This window comes from Canis aureus, chromosome 2 (assembly GCF_053574225.1).
Source record: "Canis aureus isolate CA01 chromosome 2, VMU_Caureus_v.1.0, whole genome shotgun sequence".
NCBI lineage: Eukaryota > Metazoa > Chordata > Mammalia > Carnivora > Canidae > Canis > Canis aureus.
The window spans coordinates 73,241,912-73,257,026 of NC_135612.1; the positions used below are offsets into that span (position 1 = coordinate 73,241,912).

At 40.7% G+C, this 15,115-nt stretch overlaps 1 protein-coding gene across 1 annotated transcript in view; it reads right to left on the minus strand.

The window, feature by feature from the left end:
- Positions 1-12,803, minus strand: part of RHOH (ras homolog family member H) — a 53,703-nt gene extending 40,900 nt beyond the window's left edge. Inside the window, exons 1-2 of the mRNA XM_077878992.1 lie at positions 12,665-12,803; positions 5,433-5,948 (exon numbers count right to left, since the gene is read on the minus strand). The gene's annotated coding sequence lies outside the window, so the exon portion shown is untranslated. The remainder of the gene's footprint in view (positions 1-5,432; positions 5,949-12,664) is intronic.
- Between the last annotated feature and the right edge of the window lie 2,312 nt (positions 12,804-15,115).

Here is a 15,115-nt window from a genome sequence, read left to right on the forward strand (position 1 = left end):
ACAAATCACCAATGTAAAACTGAGGAAAGGAAGAATGAAAAATCCAGATGATTCCTTAAGGAAGTGAAAGCAAGCAGAAAAAAAGGGGGGAAAAAAAGTGTCCACCTCTCTAACTGGTCTTAGTTAATTTCAACTTAGGGGAAAAAAGCACCTTAGAACATACACATCAACTTGGGGAACATACCAACTATGGAGGGAAAACAGTAGGTGGATGGTTTGTTTTTCTTTGATTTATTAATAACTATCAAACAATAATTTAGAAAGAACTGACTCAGCCAGAGTGAGAGCTCAAGCAGCACCACCAGGAATTCACCCTTTTTTGGACCAGCACCTGTGTTATGAGGTAGGTGACTGAGTCGTTTTCAGACTCCTCACAGTTTCATTATTTGCCTCCAAACACAAATTTACTTTTTTTTTTAACTTTTGTGCAATCCAGGTGTGTAGAGACCATCTGCATGTAGATTATGGTGAGATTGCCTAGACCAACAAATTTAACTTTCATGATATGCTCACAATGCCCCATGCCTCAAATCCTTGAAATCTTAGTGAAAATCTTAGTCAAAATATCTATTGCCGTGAAGATAAAGCAAACTCCATTCAAGTCAACAGCTACCTGTAGAGCCAGTAATTTTGTGTAGGATTTGGTGCCGGGTGCTGAAGTAGGTGAGAACACAGAGATCAGCAAGGTGCATCTCTCACTCAGAATGGTTAAGATCAAGGGAAGGAGAAGGACATGCACACAAAGGAGGTGCTCTGAATCAGGATTTATTTATAGATCTCACTGGAAAAATCCTGGGACACAGGAGTCAGGTCAATGGGAAGTGTATGCAACCGTTTACCAGTTAAAATAGCCTCTGAGCATTGACGTAGATTCTCTTGTAATATTCCGAGGAGCCTCACTGACTTCCAGGAGACCCCGCAGACCAGTAGCATCATTTGAGGATTATCTTCGTCATTGTAAATTCAGGAAACTGTTATGCATCTGACACTGTACACTGAAGAAAAAGCACAGAGACCAAGACAGATATATTTGCTGTCCTCACAGCACCTATGTCCTAGTTGGCGGGGGACAACTGGGGGGGGGGGGAGGGCAGAAGGCAGGGAGTGGGGGTGGAGGCTAGACAAACTAAACCATTCAAATAAATGTAATAATTACAAATTGTAATGATTATTACAAAGGAAGCAGAGAAGAAGCTAAGCTAAACAGCAAGACAATCTCTATGTCCTACAAGTAGTCCAGGAGGGCCTCTTTGAGAAGCTAACTTAAATTTAAGCCGAGACCTGCAACCATGATTCTCGGCCCCAGCTAAAAATTAGAATCATCTGGGAAGTTTTTAAAAAACAGCAGTGCCTAGACTCCACCCCTAGAGATTCTAGTTTAATTTGTCTGGGTTGGAGCCTGGGTGTTAATATGCCTCCCGCCCCCCACCCCGGCCCCCATCAGCCTAACATGCCGCTGCTACTCTAATAATGAGAAGGAGAGGCCTGGAGAGAGTGGGAGGAAGGACCTTCCAAGCAGAGGCACTTGTATGTGCAGAGTCCTTGAGATAGGAAAGAGTTTGCCATGTTCCAGGGAGTTGAGGAGGACTAATATGTCTAGAGTGCGGCAGTGGCCGGCCTAAATGGTGCAAGGTGAGCATTCTCAGAGAGGGACACACACTCACTAAGCCCATAAGAGGTTATTACGTGAACCCAAGTGTTAATTTGCCAACGTGCAGTAAGAACTCAATTTGCCAGGCGAGATCCTTGAGCTCTCTGACAAGTGCCTTATTCTCCGTGGAAAGCCAGATCACCGTCATGATATCATTAGGTAAGTGGAACATAGGGGTTGTGGATCCTTTAGTCACCTCTGGTTTTGTTCATCAAAAGATTTAGGGCAGCTTGTAAAGATACATACACCTTAGCAAAATAAAACCAATAAAAAAAAATGAGAAATGAAAAGATGACGCCAAGAGAAATGAAGACAAAAATTCTAAAACCAGAGGTGAGGTTGGTGCAGAAAATAAATGCCATGTGGTTCTAAGCTTTCAAGCAACCATACAAGATGTCAAATTCTACCACATAAAAAATCGAGTGCTCCGTCAATAAAATGACTGTGCTGCTCAGGATGCTGAGACTAGAGGGAAATGTGGCCTCTGGATCCTCATAGAGAGGACGTCCAGGCTGAAATGAAACACTGTCCTTACACTAAACCCCGCCAGCAACAAGTTTTGTAGGGTGGTCCCTTACGCTGTTTCTCCATGTAGGCTGATTTCATCTCCCGAAAGAGTTGACGAAATGCAATCCCAGGGCGCAAGTAGGGGAGGGTGTGCCGGAAGGCGGTGGTTAATACAGGGTGCACGGGCCCTCACGCTGCGGGAGGCGCCAATTTAATGCAGAGATGAAGATCAATTTCAGACTTTCTGTAGAAAATGGGGGCTAGAAGAGTTTTTTCATTCAATCTTCTACAAGATTGGGGGCGGCAAAGAGTTCAAAATTGGTCACACTTCCAGCAAGAGACCCAGGGGCTTTCTGTGCCCTCGTCCCTTGAGACAGCAAGGGAGTCAGACAAGGACAGCCACCTGCATGGACAGTCCCTTCTCCACCTGTTGTAGAAGGTGAGACGAGACTCTGCCCTTTGAGACACAAAGCCAGAGGTGCCAGGTAGTCCCAGTGGCTCAGAGGGTTGGTGCCGCCTTCAGCCCAGGGCGTGATCCTGGAGACTGTGGATCAAGTCCCACGTCGGGCTCTCTGCATGGAGCCTGCTTCTGCCTGTGTCTCTGCCTCTCTCTCTCTCTCTCTGTGTGTGTGTGTGTGTGTCTCATGAATAAATAAATAAATGAAATCTTTAAAAAAAAAAAAAAAAGCAAGAGGTGCCACAGGCAGAGGCCTCGGGCCTTATACATTTTCTCCACCAAAGGGAACACGTGAACTCCCAGGGTCAGGCTAGGTGGGGTGTGTCCGACGGTCCAAGCATTCCCACTGCCTCCTGGATGGTGCTGGGAAGGGCATTGCTGTGTCTGGTTGCGAGACTCCCCTTTGACTCAGGGCTCCCTGCCTGACCTCTTTTCCTCTGATGGCCTGGCTCCCTGTGTGTACGGTAATTGTCATTTCTGGTGTCCTCGTGTAGACTTTGTGCTTCCTCCTGCTCCTGATATGACAAAGTTTCTCCTTTAGCCTCTTCCACACCTTTCATCTCCACATACAGTTTAATCCCAGAGGGGGTTTTCTTGCTGGGGGTGAGAGCGGGTTGGGGAGAGGAATCTAAGTTTCTTCCCTTTCTGGAAATCTCTCTTTTTGGTTCTCTCCCAATCTCTCTCTGTGTTTCCGTATCTCTCTCTCTCTCTCTCTTTCTCGATTTCTCCCCCTCATTTTGTTAATAGACAGGGGTAGTATTGAGGGGTGGAAGCAAATGACTTAAAATACGTGTACATACCACATGCTCACAGACACACACACACACACACACACACACAAACCTCTCGGAGTGTCTGTTCTGATGCTACATAATCCAGCCTTGGGACCGAGGTTGGGGGAGATCCTAGGGAATTCAGAGTGGTGGGCAGGAAGGAAGCCAGGGGCATGGGGTTCCTGGTAGGGAACTGTCCCTTGTTATAAGCCATAGTCTGGGATCCTACTTCCCATGAGCTGCTACACCACCCAAGCTGCCACTGCCAGAGCCCCCACCAAACAAGCCTTGTAAAGTCCACTTCCAAGGCCCTCAAGGGGCCTGGCCTTGCTCCCTGGTGTATCTCAGGCATGGACTCGTCAGTCACGCAAGAACCATTTGCTGAACGAAGACATATTCTCTCATCGAAACCTTGCAGTAGCTCTAAGTGGTAAACATTTTCAAATATGTCTTATGGCCAAGGAGTCCTCAGCTGGTTGAAGAAACTCTGGCCTATGAAACACGGAACAGAGATTTACCCCATCCAGCTGTCCTGATGCTTCACCCCGCTGTCTCCCCACGGAGGGAGCTGGGCCACTGTGGGGAGGGAGAGGCAGCCAGAGCCCCCGAGGGCCACAAGCCCATTTTATGTCTCCTGGGTGCTCGTCTGAGATTCCCAGGCAAACACAATCCGGTAAAGATCAGGATCTGCTTTCTCAAAATACCTTCATTTGAAATGCCCTCTGATTTGGTAGAAGCACAGTCTGTTTTCTCCTTAATGGTGTCCTAAGAACAAGGACCTCTTTTACTGAGGATTTTTATGTACATAATAAGACAACCATCTGTGTACCCTGGACTCATGCATAAGTGGTATTCTTGCCCATTGCCAAGGCGCTTTGCTGTTTATTCCAAAAAGAACCCTTAATGACAGTGATAATCATAGCAAATAGTAAAATCTCAGAAACCTTGCGACACCAATCATTTACTAAACTATTTCTACCCTGGATTAGTAAGATGTCTCCCCCTTCTTCTTACTATTAACTTATTAACTGAGATGATTTAGATTTAGTGGGTAGCTTTTAATGTTTACACAGACCCCCTCACCTGTGATATGCTACCTAATAAGATAAAATATTGCACTGGATTCTGGAGATGGAAAATATGTATTAAAACCTCATCTGAATGCTTTGAAACCTAGGGCATTAGTCATATTGTGATTATTCTTACCCAGCTCCCCATTGTGTGATAACTGTATTAAACCAAAACACACGTTCCTTCTGATTGAGAGATTTCACGAAGGGGATTGTAAAATGTTAGCCCTTTGTAAGAGAAAGAGCTTAATTCTGATGTAAAGACATGGGAGCAAAATACATTCCTGTAAAATGCCCTTTAAAATTCTAAAATTAAGATATCTTAAAATGCCACCAGCTTGGAAATCACATGAACAATTTCTCCTTCACCCATCTTAACTCCTTATAAACAACAGCCGCCCTCCCCAGATAAGAATATCATCTCAAGCATCTTCTAGCTCCCCTCTTATTGCCAGAACCATCATTTCCCCCGCTGTTCTTCTCATCATTTATCTTCTCTTCGACTGTTGTAATGTAACACGCTGCTCTTGTTTAGCGCATATAAGGTTTTTGGGATTGAGCTGCCAATTTTTAACCGGGTTTGTTTGCTCTGTATAACTATGTGGATCTAGCAAACATTTACATCCTGGTTCTTTTTATTGCAGAGCCATAACTCAGAATGATGCAGGCTCTTGTTGCAGAAGATGATAGCACCCAAAGTAGTCATTCAAGCTGTGGCTGTAAAGCTATGGTACTTTTCTTTCTTTACCTGTCAGCCTAGGGCTGATGTAGTCAGATGACCATTACCCTTCAAAGCAGTTGCTTGGCAGTTGAGGCACTTTCCCAACACTGCAGGCATGAGTCAAAGCACTCTGAGAACCTTTGTACAATATCCTTCTGACACGGGTTAGTAAATTACAAAAAGAAAACCAGAATCACTCCACGCTGCTCACAAGTGTTTTTAACTCCAAATATAATCTGCCTTGGTCACCCACCTTATTCACTGGATGAAGCTCCAAAGGGCTGTCTCCCCAAATCACATCCACCCGAAAAGGACAAAGGCTTGCTATCATTGAAGAAATGTAAAGTAATGTGCCTCGGGCTCAGAGAAAATCCAGAAGACCAGCTTGAAACATGATGTAAGAGCAGCATCTTTGGGTCAAGTGCATTAAACTCCCAGGGGACCCGTGCAAAGGGCACAACATTCACTCTGATGTCGAAATTCTGATTTGTTTTAAAAAGAGGAAGAAGAAGGCCATCACCACTTCTTCTCACATTCATATTTTACTCGTTGCCTTGATAGGGATCTTCAGTTTGGGCACAAACATCACAGGGTAACTGCAACTCAGCACACCTGCTCAGAGCGGGGGTTGCTCTGAGCAAATGCTCAGAGCAAATGTTTCAGTTATAAGGCAGAGACCGATGAGTGCTAACTTGCCATCTCTTCAAAATAACAGATCTCCCGCACAGTTCTGGAAGGAACAAGTTAAAGCCTGCACCCCGGGGGCAACCTGAAATGTCAGAGAAAGTATACATTTGAATTCAGACAAAGCAAGATTCAAATCCCATCTCCATTTAATTGCAAGGATAAGGCCCTGATCTTCCCGTCTGGAAAGTAGGTATAATAATATCTATCTTAGAAGGATTTTATTAAAAAGCTGTTGAGTCCTTGAAATTTAGTAGACGCTCATTACATGCTGGCTATTATTAGCCACACCTGTTTTGCACTTTCGCCTTCTGGAGTGTATCTCCTCCACCCCATCTCCTCCTTGAATAACAAGTGTTAAATTTCATCATTTGAGAAGCTTTGCCAGTGCCCAAATTCTGGTTGATAAAGTCATACAACCTTACATATCATGCATAGGATTCTCACGTCATGTGTTTATTGTCTCAACAGTTTAAAAGAATCTAGAATTTTTAAAATGTAATCTACTCCCACCAGGGGCTCAAACTCACGACCCCGAGATCAAGAGTCACATGCTCTATCAACTGAGCCAGGCACCCTAAAGATCTAGAAGTTTTAAAATCAAGTTCTTAACAGTACTTTATGCTTATGCATAATTAGAAAATCCCAGAATCTTCAGACAGACCTTCTGAGGTCCTCTGTTCGTACACTACAAACTCCTTAAGTGAAATTTGTCCCTTCTTTTCTCATTCAACAAATATTTATTGAACACTTGCTCCACTATTTATCAAGCACTATCCTAGGCCCTGAGGAGACAGCAGTGAACAAGAACAACCACAAAAATAAAAGAGCCTGCTCTCGTGAGTTTGCATCTACTGGAGAGACTGGCAATGAACATGATAAATTAGTAATAGACTATGTTCCACTGTGCTAATTATTAGGAAGAAAAATAAAGCAGAAAAGAGGGATAGAACGCTTGGACGAGGTGCATATCCAAATACAAAATTCAGGAAAGTCCTCACAGAGAAGAGGAAGGAGGTAAAGTCTGTTTTTTAAAATACCCAATAGTGATTTTAATGTTCAATGGTCCTTAACATCAGCATCCATACCCAGGTTTAATGAGCATTTGCCTTCTGCTCGTTGCTGGAAGCCCTGCTTCCTCATGTGCCTGCAGTGGGGTGGAGGAGCCGACTACACATCTTTGGGAGGAGGTCCATCCCAACTAGAAGTAGGGATCTTGTGGGTGCTCACCTCTTGGCCTCGGCCCTCCACTGTGCTTACTTCTCTCAGCTTTCTGCCCTTTCTGACTCTGCTCTGAATCCTTGCAAGTCATTTCATGATGGACTGTTGACATCTAGAAAGATATATGACCAAAGCTAAATACCTAGTGGAAAGTTTCAGGGTGATGGGAACTTTTCATGACAGTGCCACAAAGCTGCATTGGCCTTCAGCTTACTATTCTCTGCTCTCATGCTCCTTTTAACCCTCTCATGATAATAATTTAAGAACAACAGTCACACTTGGCCTACTATTTACTGAGCATTTAACATGTTCCAGTGAAATGCTTTATGTGCTTTTTTTTTTTTTTTTTACTTAATCATCCTAACAAGTATGAGGTAGGTACCATGGTTATCTCCATTTGCAGAGGAGGAAACAGAGGCAGAGAAAGCTTAAGTATCTGGTTCAAGATTGCCCAGGCAATAAATGGCATGACCTGGTTCCATAAATCACTTTTGCGATGGTAGTCAGTTGAATTTTGCCAGTATCTTCAGTATCCGTAATGACAGGATACATCTATATCACTTAAATATTAGTTCTTAGTCAGGTCTCTCACATCAGATGGCTACCCCAGGCTGGTAGCCAGCCTGTTTGCCTGGATTCTACATGCCTTATTGAAAAAGATTGATTTTTCAAGAGTTGTCATTATTCTCATCCAAAAAAAAAAAACAGAAGTATTTTCCTTTGCCCTCTCAATGTTCCTTGTGCTTTTAAAGAATGGTTCTTTGCTTCTTTTGTCTTTTCCAAGAATGCCTCTCATTTCCTGCTTTTTTGTGTATAGGCATGAGTTTTGGACACATTCATTTTTAGATGCTATTTGTATTAGCTGTCACCACTCTACAAACAGGCCAGAGAAATTTCAGGCACTACTAAATAGTGGTGCTGACAACGTGAAGGACAAATGTAAAAATGTCTTCACCTGCACTCCCGAACAAAGTTCTGGAAGTGGTTACAGATACGCACTGATATATAAAAGAGACTTGGTTCTGTCTTCTGAAAATCACACAAACTAGAATTGATAGGGCTTGTTAGTTCATAATTTGAACAGGTGGTTCTCTTCAATGAATAAAATGAATCTTACAGGAACAAGTAATGAACACAAGGAATTCAGGATATGTTTGTTATGAGCTGAAAATAAGATGACCAGTGGTGTTTTAATTACATATAGCAGTTGCACAAAGACCCAGTTTGTATGTAGATTTTTAGCTTTGAATGAATGTAGTCCCATGTTTTTGTTCTTAAGATACCATTCTCTCACTAAAAATGGACACCTGGGTGGTTCAGTCAGTTAAACATCTGCCTTTGGCTCAGGTCATGATCCCAGGGTCCTAGGACTGAGTCCCAGGGTGGGCTCCCTGCTCAGCGGGGAGTCTACTTCTCCCTCTCTCTTTGCCCCTCCCCCCTTCTCATGCTCTTTCTCTCTCTCTCTCTGAAATGAATAAAGAATCCTTTTTTAAAAATGGTTGAAAAGATCAACTGGGGACCTCTTTAACCTCTCCAGAAAGTAGCATATTCCTTAAGCTGGTGTTTACTTCAGTAAAAAATTCTATATTTGATCTGTTAGCAAATCTGGAATTATTTGGCCCAAGCTTTGGGAGACCAGATTCAGATTAACGTATTCCTTCTTCCTTACCGATTAACTTCTTGTCTTAGAAATACCCACTGCTCAAATGATAAATGTTGAGCCAACTAAGCAAAAATGGTGAATTCCATTCACTTTATTACTGATGCAATATTCACGGAGAGAACTAGCTTGAAACATCTTCGTGAAAATTTGTACTTATCTAAAAAGTGCAATTAGGTCCATAGATTAAAAAAAACAAAACATCGTGTCATCCAGCTGAGACTTGATGCCAGTTAGCATTGCTTATCTGGAAAAATAGTCATAGGTACAGTGAAAGAGAGACAGATGTGTGCAGTAGACTCAACAACTTTCTTCTGGAAGGTACTACTTTAATTCCTTTGCTTCTAGTGGCTCAGTCTAAAGAAGGAAGCAATTTCAGGTCAGTATAAATAAAAATATATATAATGAAATGGGAAGGTACTCACAATATGATGTTCAATAAAAAGAGCACAATACCAAATTTGAATTTGAATTCAACTTATTATATACACATATGCAAGTGTTAATTAGACGTAACCTCTGGATAACAAGACACAAGTGATTTTTATGTTTTCCTTTTTCCTTTCTATATATCCCAAATTTTCTATAATAAGCATTTATCATTTATGTAGAAAAATCGTTGCTGTTGTTTTTGTCTGCATTGGGCAAGTCTACCCAAGTTTTCTCCAAAGACCCTTGTCACTGCTTCAGCAGAAATGTGTTTTGCATAATACCCAGTGATTTTATAGCAGTTGATTCTCAGAGGACAATTACTGAACCACAGCTGAACCTTGCGAAGTCATCTTCCTCATCACTCATTCTACAGGGTCATATTTAGACGATTCCAACCAGATGCAAATTCCACTTCCTTGCGGTCTCCAAAAACAAGGGATTCCAGAGGTTTTTGCACTAAACCTCTTAGAAGTTCTGTCTTAAATTTCCTTTAAAATGCAAATCATGGCTGAGAAAGATATCCTAAGCTATCTAGGAGCTTTATCTTCTCAAGGGAAAGATAAAGGACTACTCAGAAATAAAAAAGTGAGGTTTCCGGGAAACTTATGCAGTGCCTGAGCTCAAAAAGAAAGAGGTAGTGGGAAATGCTTTATGCTTTATTAAAGGTAAACATGTTTGTGACAAGTGCAGTCAACGATTGCAACATTTGGTTTCAAACTAAATCTGCTTTGTTCTAATTATTAGTATTATTACCTAAATCATTATAGCTGTGCAGTTTTTTAATCATTTAGGAGAAAAGGGAATTATTTCTGTGAATTCTCCTTAATGAGCGCTTTCTGTTTAAATGATACTGAAAATTATACATAAAATTTCAAGATTAATCATAAATACTTATTTTTATTTTTTAACCATGTAAGCCTTTTAAAAGCAAAACTTCTATTACAACATTTTCAAAGTAAAGATTTTAAGTTTTCAGATGCTTATCAAAAGCAAATTAAAAAAAAAAAGATTTATTTATTCGTTTTAGAGAGAAAGGGGAAGGAGGGGCAGAAAGAGAGGGACAGAAGCAGACTCCCTGCCAAGCGCAAAGCCCAACTCTGGGCTCAGTCTTCTGATCCTGAGATCACCACCGGAGCCAAAATCAAGTCAGTTGCCCAACCAAGCCACCCAGGTGCCCTCAAAACAAAATTGTTTACATCAAAATGTTAACCTACTTTCTTCTGGATGATTGGATTGTAAGGGGTTTTCTTTTTTCCTTTTTTAAAAACCTATCTACATATTTTTAAAATTTTTTATCGTAAGAATATTTATTGATTTTATTATAAGAAGAATAAAAAAAAAGAAGAAGAATCAAACATCATTATAAAAGTAAAAAAGGTGGAGGGGGCATGTGGGTGGCTCAGTCAGTTGAGCACCTGATTTCAGCTCAAGTCGTGATCTCAGGGTTCTGGAATGGAGCCCCATGGGATACTCAGTGGGGAGACTGCTTTTCCCTCTCCCTATGCCCCAACCCCTGCTAGTGCTCTCTCTCTATCATATAAATAAATAAAATCTTCTTTAAAAAATGTTAAAAATGGTTTTTATGGGCAGCCCTGATGGCTCAGTGGTTTAGCACTGCCTCAGTCCACGGCGTGATTCTGGAGATCTGGGATCGAGTCCCACGTTGGGCTCCCTGCATGTAGCCTGCTTCTCCCTCTGCCTGTGTCTCTGCCTCTCTGTGTGTGTGTGTGTGTCTCTCATGCATAAATAAATAAAATCTTTAAAAAAAAGGTTTTTATAATTTTGAGCAAACCTTTCTATGGTATTTATTTTTTCCTATGTTTATTATTTGAAGTATGAAATAAGATTGTTTTTGTTCTCTGTAATTCTTGTCTTTTCAATTAATCTTCTAAATATAAAATAATGCAGTTTTTAAAAAAGTTTTTTCTAATGCTTTGAAAGGAAAACATTAGGGACACCTGGGTAGCTCAGGGGTTGAGTGTCTGCCTTCTGCCCAGGGAATGATCCTGGAATCCCGGGATCGAGTCCTACATTGGGCTCCTTGCATGGAGCCTGCTTCTCCCACCGCCTGTGTCTCTGCCTCTCTCTGTGTCTCTCATGAATAAATAAATAAAATCTTAAAAAAAAAAAAAAAGGAAGGAAAACATTAAGTTACTAATTTCCTTTTAACTTTGAATTTTTGTCTTTCAGATTAATTTACTATTTACAAAATATTTTTATGTATATTATCATATTTGATCCTCATAAGATTGCTATAAAATAGCGAAACCCAGTATTATTATTATTCTCAACAATCTTCATTTTATAAATAAGAAAAGTGAAGTTCAGAAAGGTTAAGCAACTTCTATACAAGGCCACAGAGCCAGTGAGTGAGAGAACTCTCTAGATCAACTAACTTCTACAGCATTTTCCTACAAGAAAACAAAGTACTTTTCCCAACTGATTCATTAACACAGGAAAAGGTACACATTGGAGAGAGAAATGCAAAAAAGTCAAGAAAATCTGTTACCGGGCAGCCCGGAGGCTCAGCAGTTTAGCACCACCTTCAGCCCAGGGCGTGATCCCTGCATGGAGCCTACTTCTCCCTCTGCCTGTGTCTCTCCCCAGCCTTCCTCTCTCTCTCTCTGTCTCTCTGTCTCTCTATCTCTCATGAATAAATAAATAAAATCTTAAAAAAAAATCTGTTACCTTAAAATCATAGATTAATACTAAAAATACAAAACTGAAGTATCTGTACAATAAAATTCTAATTTTATTTTTTTATTTTTCAAAAAGATTTTATTTATTTATTTAGGAGAGACACACAGAGAGAGAGAGGCAGAGACACAGGCAGAGGGAGAAGCAGGTTCCATGCAAGGAGCCGATGTGGGACTCGATCCCAGGTCTCCAGGATCACGCCCTGAGCCAAGGAATTGCTCAACCGCTGAGCCTCCCAGATGTCCCTAAAATCCTAATTTTATATGAAAAAAATGTATTCATGTGTCTAACAAAATCAAAAATAATTAGATCAAATAATAATAGTAATTGGTGAAATTGAAGATAATTTTTTCACTTATTTTCCTTTCATCTTTTGTACTCTATAAATTTTTAACAGTTAGGATTAATTCTATAACCAAAAAAACATCATAAGCTGTTGTTAATAAAGTACTATAAACATACAGTTTATTCTCTTTAGTGATACTATAATGTAATTGGTTTCACTTCAGTTTCTTGGTTTGCTGTAAATTTTTTATTTAAAAAAAAGGCAAAAAAAAAAAAAACAAAAAAAATTAAAAAAAAAAATTAAAAAAGGCAGTTGTGGTTTCAATGTAAAAAAAAAAAGTAATGAGAAATCATAGCACCGTGTTTTGAGGACTTCGCCCTCTATTAGAGCCCATTTAGCAATACAGGGCTAGTTTTGAGAATGTGACCTAAAAAAACATTTCTATGGTTTTCTTTGTCTCTACAATACGTCCCAATGTTAGCTGTTAATTTGGATGACTACTTACCCAATAGTCATTTCCTTTTCCTTGCTAAAAGAACCTGTATTTCAGGATGGGCAGAGTGCCCCAAATCAGGGGATGAACCGTGATGTCCAACTGTGAAAGAGAATCTTCTGGTTCCTGGCTTCCCAGTTCCCTTGTAGCTCTGAGTAGCCATGTGACCCAGTCCTACTCAATAAAATATTCAAAAAAGTCTTTTTGAGTGTTCCTGGGAACGATGTTCCTCACCAGTGAGATCAGGGAGACATAATCAGAAAGCACCTGCCTTTCTTTCATGCTTTGGTATTGTCATAGGAGAATGCTATGCTCTGAGAGCTTCAGCAGCCATCTTAGGACAAGAGGGAAAGCCAAGAAAACTAAAGAGGCACAGAACCAGTACACTGTCGATCCACTCACCACCTCTTCATTTTTAGTATGTGAGAATATCATCTGCCTGCATTATCTAAGACACAGTTTGTTATTCTAAAACTTGCCTTTGAATGTCTTTTAATGATGTAGTAACACATAACAAAAATTTGAAGTTGAAACTATCAACATCTTACAGAATATAAAAAAAATGTTAGCCAATACCCAATCTAAATGGCCAACAGTGTGGAGTGTCATACAGAAATAGGCTAGGGATACACAATCTTATATGTCAACTATATCTCAATAAAGCTGAAAAATAAAAAGATGGTTAGATTATTTTACAGGGATATTATACAGTCATTTAAAAATAATATTTAGGGAGACAGTGTGACCACATGAGAAGATGCTCACAGTGTAAGATTAAGTGAAAATAAAAGGAAAAGGAAAAACAACTTGGGAATATACATGCATTATGATTACAACAATGTTTTCAAAGACTGTGAGAAAACAAGCCCAAAGCATTAACAGGAATTGTCTTCGTAGGGGGAGGGAAGGGGGGGATAGGATTGACAATAAATTGTTTTTATCCATTCTTCTATTTATTGACTTATTGAATTATTTTATCCATTCTTCTAAATATTGGACTTCATGGATTATAATTTTTACATTAAAAAATATTAAATAGGGGATCCTTGGGTGGCTCAGCAGTTAAAGCGTCTGCCTTCAGCCCAGGGCATGATCCTAGAGTCCCAGGATCGAGTCCCGTGTCAGGTTCCGTGCATGGAGCCCGTTTCTCCCTCTGCCTGTGTCTCCGCCTCTCTCTCTCTCTCTCTCTCTGTCTCTCATAAATTAATTAATTAATTAATTAATTAATAATCTTTTTTAAAAAATTAAATAAAGCAACTCGTATAGATGGTCAATATACGTCCCTGGAGGAATTAATACCAAATACAAGACTATGGTTGGCTCCCTTTTAGCAGGCTCAAACTTCTTAGTTTTTCTGTGAAAGCCCTTCCTAACCTGGCTCTTGCCTACCCTTCTAGCCCCGCCTCCCACCCCACGTCCAGTTCCAGCCACAGGGAATACTCCTGCTTCCTCTGTGTTCTTGCCTCTGCCTGAAAAGCCTTTCCTTGTGTACAAGATAAGCCTTTCTAGTTGTGCCAAGATGGATGGTCATTCTCCAAAATCCCTTTCCTCAGTAATAGAAAATAATTTATCCAGCCCAGAATAAAGGCTGTATATTCCAGCCTTCCTTTCAGCTAGATGTGGTCAAATGGCTTTGTTCTGGCTACAGCAGTGTGGGCAACCTTCAGGCAACCTCCAGGAACATCCTTAGTGGGAAGAGGTACTCTCTCATCTTTGTCCTTTCCTTCTTAGATGCTCAAGTTTGAACACCAACTTGAACCATGAGATGAAACCCATGAGTTGAGCTTAGAGAAACTAGACAGAAGGAAGCTGGATCCCTGATGATCGTGTTGCTGCCACACCAGCCCTGGAGCACCTATCTCTGGGTTTCGTCTGCACAGAACAGACAGATGGATAACTATTTTGCACATCCCACTATTGTTTTGGGCTTTTTGGTCATACACAGTTAAACCAAATGCTAACTGAGGCATTAATTTATGAGATAAGCTAGTAGCAAAATGCTTTTAGAAGAGGGATGACAACAGAATCACTCAATTGCTATCCAGAAGAAATGAACAGAAAGTTAGGAGTTTGGGGCAGGCATGCAAAGGAAAACAGAAAGGCTGAAGAAGAGAGACGGCTAGGAATGGGGTAAGAAGCCAGGACCACCAATGACTATTTGGAGAGGAGATGGGAGCTAAGATTTGACCAAAGAGGTTTTAAGAATAACAATGACTAATATGAAATATTAAGTCACCTCCTATACTCTGCTACAATGTAATTCCCTGATGTTCCCATATTCTCAGTAAAAATCTAATATACACAATAGCCTGGCATGAGCAAGTTTTTTTGAAAAATTAAAAAAAAAAAAAAAGGGATGCCTGGGTGGCTCAGTGTTTGAGTGTCTGACGCCTTTGGCTCAGGGCATAATTCCAGAGTTCCAGGATCAAGTCCCACATTGGGCTCCCTGCATGGAGCCTGCTT